The sequence below is a fragment of the Rhinolophus sinicus genome, linkage group LG01 (genome assembly GCF_036562045.2).
Source record: "Rhinolophus sinicus isolate RSC01 linkage group LG01, ASM3656204v1, whole genome shotgun sequence".
NCBI classification, from domain to species: domain Eukaryota; kingdom Metazoa; phylum Chordata; class Mammalia; order Chiroptera; family Rhinolophidae; genus Rhinolophus; species Rhinolophus sinicus.
The window spans coordinates 181726984-181734709 of NC_133751.1; the positions used below are offsets into that span (position 1 = coordinate 181726984).

At 39.2% G+C, this 7726-nt stretch overlaps 1 pseudogene; it reads right to left on the bottom strand.

The window, feature by feature from the left end:
• Nucleotides 1-3917: 3917 nt before the first annotated feature.
• LOC141571126 (small ribosomal subunit protein uS2 pseudogene) lies at nucleotides 3918-6670 on the bottom strand (annotated as a pseudogene).
• Nucleotides 6671-7726: the final 1056 nt, after the last annotated feature.

A 7726-nucleotide genomic window follows, 5' to 3' on the forward strand; every position in this document is an offset into this window, starting at 1 on the left:
ATTTTCTTGAGCCTCAGTTTTCTTATCTGTAAAATGGAACTCCTGTGAGCATTAAATGAGATCATGTGTGTTAAATTCTTAGCACAGCGTATAGACACTCAAATAATTGTCAATTCTTCCACTCCATGCCATGCAGAAAAAGATAGAAAAGCTAAAACACAGAGTTTACAGTTGGTAAAGCTTGAGCTGTGGAATTTGAATTAACTGATTCCGTGGCTTTAAAAAAGTGTAACAGTTATAAGCCCTGGCTCTGGAATTCTCACCCTGTGTTCAAACTCTCGATCTGCCACTTAACACGCCAAGGGACCTTGTGCAATTTCAACCTCTTCACTGCTCAGGCTCCTTGGCTGCAAAGCAGCAATAATAATGGCATCTACCTTATCAGATTGTTTAGGGATTAAATGATTTTATAAAGTGTTTACAAAAGAGTCTGGCATAAAGTTCTCAGTAAACGTTAGTTGTTATTCATTTCAAAAGGTGAAATACATAAAAAGGGCCTAGAAAAACACAGATAATTAAATTCATGTATTTCTGTCACGAACATGCTCTTTTAAGTCGCATACTTATTATTTTATGTATGGTGTCAACCAGCACTGTTCAATAGAACAATACTGTGAGCCACTCACACATTTAAAATTGCTGTGGTAGCCACATTAAATAATAGTAAAAATCAGCAGTAAGGCATAGTGGCTTCCTGAGCTCCCTTGATAGGATGCACTGAAAAGGACCTTTCTCAGCTGTGATTTTTCTTGCCCAAAGTCATGACCTCATTCCAATCATGAGAAAATATCAGACCAACCTACTTTGTTATTCTGTAAGCTAACAGATAACTACTTTTCAAAAGTGTCAAGATCATGAATGGCAAGGAAAAATTGAAGAGTTGTCACAGATTGGAGGAGACTAAGGGAACAGGACAACTAAATTCGATGTGGTATCGCGGATCGATCCAGGAACCAAAATAAAAGGACATCAGTGGAAAAAAGAGGTGAAATTTGATTACAGATTATAGTTTAGTTAATTGTATTATATCAATGTTAATTTCTTGGTTTTGATCATTGTACTATGGTTATATAAGATATTAACTTGAGAGGAAGCTAGCTGAAGCATACGTGGGAACTTCATCCAACTCTACAACTTTTCCGTGAGTCTAAAATTGGTTCAAAGTAAAATAATTTAAAAATTAAAAAGAAACAAGTGAATTTAATTTTAATATTTTGTTTAACACAATAGGTCAAAAATATTATCATTTTAACATGTAATCAGCATAAAATTAATAAGAGATTTTACAGTTTTTTGTACTGTCTTCAAAAATCTGGTGTGTATTTTACATTGACAGTGCATCTCAATTAGCCATTTTCAAGTGCTTAGTAGCCATGTGTGTCTGGAGGCTGCCATACTGGGCAGCACACGGGTAAATGCAGTGATGGCATATTAGCCAGGGGCCCAGTGACTCCTTGTTACCATTTCTCTGGGGTAGCACCTCTCCAAGCTCTGGTCCTGAGCCTTCCCCTCTATATTCTTAGAAGCCCCAGAGGTGTAGCCCACAGGAGGAGGGCTCAGATGAACTAAAGTCTGGTCACATTGTTGGCTGGTCTAATGAGAAAATGCATTAATTTGTAAAGAGCATTGTCCTTTTTAGGGAATTTGACAGGAGGGAAAGATCCAATGGAGTTTTTTCCTACTATTGAAATAATATAAAAAATTTTCCACCTTAGACCTGAAAATAATGTCTAATTCTGCTTTCAGCTTCTTTCACAACTCTTCTCCTTTCTTACATTTCATATTAGTCACCTTTTTTTTTATATTTAGCTTTTGAGCACACATACTAAGAAATAGCTTTAAATTTTTACTAAATCTCACAAGTCAAGGAAGAGAAAGTTCGAAATGATTATTTTTTTTTAAGGTAATCAAACAACCTCTGCATCTTCAAAACAAAACCCACCAAGAAATCTAGTACCACAAAACCTCACCACAGGCCCTGCTCAGGGCCGGTAGAAGACAGCTAGAGGTTTGACCAGCTAACCGCGCAGGTCACCCCTTGATTCACACAGGCACTTCCAGTCTTTCACTGGCTGTTTGACTGAGGTAGGAGGCAGAGCAAGACCAGTAGACGAGGGAGGAGAACTCATGCGCTATTTCTCTGCTACCTCAATGCCCGTGGAAGCTAAAGCTTACTGAGCAAATAAAACATATTAGATATTAGTGGAAGTACTTTACTTGTGTTAACTTATTTAATTTACACAACAAACTAATGAGGCAGGTACTGTCACTACCTTCATTTACAGATGAGAAAACTGAATTTACAAGTTTAGTCACTTACCCATAAGCCAGCAAGCAACTAGTAAGACTGGAAGCTTGAATTCAAATCCAGAAGGCCTGGTTCCAGAGGCTCTGCTCTCAATTTCTGCACCAGGCAGCTAATCCCTCTGGATGAAGCACCGCACTGTTGCTCTAACAGAGTTTGGAGCCAACGAGAGTCTGTGAAGAGAATCCAGATTTGTGTTTTGAAATCAAATTTTATTCCACTGGAAAAATTTCTGCGCACTGGGTGTAATAAACATCACATTTAAGAATGTGGCAAAACTTCTAATTTTGTATAGTTGAAGGAAAAACTCAAATGTATAAACTATTGTTAAGAACATGGAGCCTCACTAAATTAAATAGAAATGAGCAGCTCTGGAACTTGGAACTAAAATGAAACAGTAAAACAAATGACTCCACTACTAAGGTTTCTGTCGCATATGATATTCCATCTTTGAGGCTGAGATCTCCAAAACTTTAGCATTTGGTTTTGATTTTTCTTTGAGTTTGTTTTATAATCAGTCCAAAATCTACTTGATGCTTTTACATTTATTTCTAAGGCAATGGGTTCCCAAGTACAAATTGCAAAAGAGAATTCTATTACTTTTTAATAATTGCAATAGAGGCAAAGTGTATCCAGGCAGTATTTATTCCCAAAGAGAGAAAAAAATTAATGTGATTGTGTGGGGCTCTTTTTTTTTTTTTTGCTTTGCTCTCCATTACTGTTTAGATACACTTTCGCTGTTCATATAGAGCACGACCAACAATAAACTGAATAGACCAATCCCTAGCAGGCAAATCCTGCAAGTTAAGTAGTTTGGGTTAGGTCAGGGTGTGGGTTCAAGGAGACCCAGAAGTCTCAGATAAGGCTTTATAAATAACCTTTGTTGGAGTAGCAACACCTAGGGGTTGGGTAGGAAATTGACCTCTACACTCTGGAGATCTTATTTTATTTCATACTCTTCATATCAGTTGGATTTCCATACCTCTTTGTTCAGTAATCCTTGTACACAGTTTCACTGTGTGAGAGGAGATAACACGTTAAGTTCTAAAATGCTAAGTTCCTTGCTGAGAAATGGAGCTTTGTCCCAAAATTTGGTAGGATGGGCAGTAGTCCAACCATAAGTTAATTCCAAAAATGGCTACAAAATAAGTGCACTGGAAATTTTGTTGCCCCAAATGATGGCTCTGATGACATATTGATGGATTTTAAAAAGTGGCTACTTTTCCTTAGGATTTATATACATAAGTTGTAGCTTCATGATGCTAAAACAATGACTTGATTTGGTTTTCTTGGACTGGTGGAGGAGGAGCTTTTTTTCCAGACGAGAAGTCTTTACCTTAGGAGCCATGAGGATGGGTGTATTAACTTACTATGGCTACAACAACGAAGTACCACAGACTGGGTGGCTTGAATAACAGATACTTCTCACAATTCTGGACACTATAAGTTCAAGATCATGGTGTTGTCACGATAGGCTTCCGAGAGCCATGAGGGAAAGATCTGTTCTAGCCTTCTCTCATTGGCTTTTATTGTAATTACTTTGTTTTATAGAAACTTTATTTTCCATAAGCCTTATTTCCATTTTCTGTTGAAGAGTCCGTAGAAGAATAGCTTAGGACCACTCAGTGGTTGTTCCTACTCATTCAGTGACCTGAGCAGTGGGGGCTGCAGACCAGTCCTCAGGGGAGGCAGAGCACTTGGGGCTTCAGTAGGGAACTGCTGACTGGTGCAGAGGCCACCTGTATGCCTTCAGACCTGTATGTGACCTCAGGTTGAGCAGCAGTAAATTTGGGAGCTGGAGCAGTCCATTCATCCTGCAATTCATTCTTGGTCACAGCCTATTCAGCAGCGGGATGCTCTTCTTTTTCAATCTCTTGAGGATCTCTGTGGAAGTAGAGATCAGACATGACCTCCTGCAGGTGCTCATGGGAGATGGTGCCATGCACGTGCAGAATTTCCCAGGCCAGCACCCACAACGAGTCACTGAGTGAGCTCCCTTGTTGCACAGGATGGCAATGTCCACACGGTGCAGAGGAGTGCAGTATGATACAGGGCATTGGTAGGCAGGATAAAACACTTCTGTGAGAGGCTGGCGGTCAGCCCTGGGATCTCTAACCACCAGAAGTTGGCTCCTGCCAGGAGCCTGGACCTGGTTAGTGAAGGTTCCAGGAGTGAAGCAGCAGCCACAGGAGTGGCTCCAAAGGTGGCAGCAAACGTCAGTGCAGCCTGCTGATGACACTGACATCCAGCCGGGTTTTCAAAGGCACAAGCTGTCGGCAGAAGCTTCTCTCAGCTTCTCTTTATGATGAAGATGACATCACTTTTTTTTTTTTGTAGATGTATGTTCCATTTGAAAGGTTGGTGCCATCTTAGTGGCAAGGAATTTGCAGACATCCTCTTCCTTCATTTGCAGGACATTGAGGGCTATGGACAGTGTGAAAATTTCCCTTTATGTGATGATGGGAACCCAGAGCAATGCCTCATGGACCCCTTTCTGGGTAGCGTAGAAAGGTCTCGGCTTTTTAATGGTTGTTTTCTCCCTATGTTTTCACACTGTCTTTCCTGTGGTCATGTCTGTCCTAATCTCCTCTTTTTATAAGGACACCAGACAGAGTGGATTATGACCAATAGGACCACCTATATGACCTAATTTTACCTTAATTACCTCTTCAAGGGCCCTGTCTCCAAATACAGTTACAGTCTGAGGTACTGGGGAGTAGGACTTCAACATATGAATTTTGGTGACGATACAGCTCAGCCCCCAACCATGGATAGCCTCATTTATTTTAGGCTAATAGAGAATAGATGCTTAGCTTTAGAGCTAGCCTTCAAAATTATAAGTTGAAAATGTCTCTCTTTGGTTTACACAGTCTTTTTTCCCCATTGTATTGTCACCATCTTCTTTATCGTTATGAGACTCTGTGCCTCACTGTTCTATCTCCCTCTATCATCAGTGCTATTTCTCAAGAAAGAAGCTGATATCAATTATTTACATAGTAGAGCAATTTTAAGCCAGGGAAATTTGCACATTATGTCCTCTCTGTATAGCGTAATGAATAGTGTAAAAGAAATATACCCAACAATGAATAGATCATTAGGTGATGGGTGGGGTGAGATGAAGACCTTTTCCCTGCCTCATTCCTGAGCTAACACTATGTAGCCAGGCACTTATTAAATTCATCTCTTTACAAAATTGGTCCTTGGATCAATGGGGCACCACACCTCCTCAAAGGAAATAGGCAGTAAACTCAAGCAGGGATAACTGCAGAAAGTTTAATAAAGAGACTATTTACAAAGGTGTAAGCAGTGTTAAAGAAAACCAGTATGAGATGGAGAAGCATCCCTGGGCAAGCAACAGCAGGAAGCAATTACCACCTGTAGACCTGAATGTCAAGGAGAGAAAGTGTTACTGGAATCCAGATAGAGCTGCATATAGGAATAGCTATATCTGTGAGAGAGGGCTCCCTGACAGAAGCTATGGTTTTAAAGGGAGGGAGGCTAGGGAATAATACTCACCTTTACTTTCCTCCTGACCTATAATCTCTCACCAGAGCTCCCACAGCTGAAAGCCAATAGAAGCCAGAGGTTAAGGGAGTTGATGTGATCTATAGGGTCAACCTCCCAAAGCACAGAGTAGAGTGGAAAAGCTCCTTCTCACTCCATGTATTTCATTTCTTGCTGCATGTGAGGTAACTATTCAAGGCCTTGGAACAAACAATGAGTGCTAATTCCAGGCTCCCATTTTCTCCTTCCCTATTTTTAAAGGATGAAATGACTAAGAAAAAGCTTCTGTTAATCATTGCCAATTATTTAGTCTAAAAGTCTGATTATACATCCTGCCACCTCAGTTTTTATGCTGAGCCTTAAACATTAATTTTATCCCTAGTGTCAAGATGAAGGATGAATTTTCTCATCTATGCAGACTTCTGCTTCTGTCTGCCCAACATTCCTTTTCTTCTTTTTTGGTAACAGCGCCTTGATTTTCTTTAGGGGCCACTTTTCCTCAACTCTTAATTCGTGTGGTTGGTGTGGGGATGACCTCACCTTTGGACTCCAGAGATAAGCACATGACCTGGCCTAGCCAATCAGAGTTCTGCATCTTCTTTGCCACAGGGATTATTTTACTAAAAAAAAAAAAAAAGGCACGTGCGCCTCTCAGTCTAGTGCATCATATGTAGGACCTCCAATGTTATATACTCTTTTAATAAACTGTCACATTTGCAAAGCTGGGAGGGTATAAGCCCAGAGTTCCTTGGAATAACCTGCTTCAGAATGAAAGAAACACAGAAAACAGCAGAAAGGAGATACAAATATAGATACCTGGATCTAGCTGTACCTGAAGTTCTTTTGAACTCTTAGTTGCATGAGTCATAATTTCTTAAGCTGATTTAGGTTTCTGTCACTTATAATAGAAATTCCTGAATTATATATTCTCTGTGATCTTAAAGCCAACATTACTTTATGTTCAGTTCCACACGTCTTGTTTATCATCAGATGGCCTGGGTGTAGTCTGTGCTTTAGCATTGCAGGAATAGGAAGATTAGCACTGCTGAAAATACTTTTCTTAGCAGAAAAATAAAATTCTTTATATATAGGTCATTAACTGGCATGTGTCCTTGGGAATAGAAGCCACCTGTCAAATTGCAAAGAATATTGCTTATTTGATGATAAATGTAAAATGCAGACATAAGCCATCCATAAGAATAGATTATCATTAATTTTTAGGGTTTTAAAAAAACACAATAACAAAAGTCTACTGGAGCAATAAGAAATATAACACATTTAGAAGTGGCTCTTGTTTCATATATATCCTTGTTACATTAACTGTATTCCAAGACTTCCTCTGTCAGTCTGCGAAGGAAAGCAGAGTAGTTCCTGTTACATTTTCTATTTGTTTCGCTCTATTTTCTTTCAGGCCATAAATATGTTTCTAAGGTATTTCCAGGGCAAATTTTCAAAGCTGGAATAGGTATGTACTCTGCCACATTACTGTTCAGGCTTTGTCCATCGAACACTAAACAATTAAAAGAATAAAATTCATTCAATTATTTGGATGATTCCAAATGGCTATAAAGCAGATAAAATAACATCTGGATGTTTGGAGTTTGTATAGACATAATTTATAATGTAGATGCATATCTGGAGACAGGTTTGGGGTCCATTGAGCTTCAGTGAGGGCCCTGACTTGTCTAAAATATCTGATAAAGTGGTAGAGGAGGTCGGGAAGGTGTTGCTGGATCAACATGACGTGCTTTGAGACCCTGATAATTATTATCAAATTGCCCTTCAGAATGTTGTATCAATGTTCACGCCTATCAGCTGTGGATAAAAGTGCCCATTACTTATTTCCTTACCAAAACCAACTATTATAATTTTAAAAATATTATTTAAATATCTTTGCCAATTTAGTAGGACACAAAT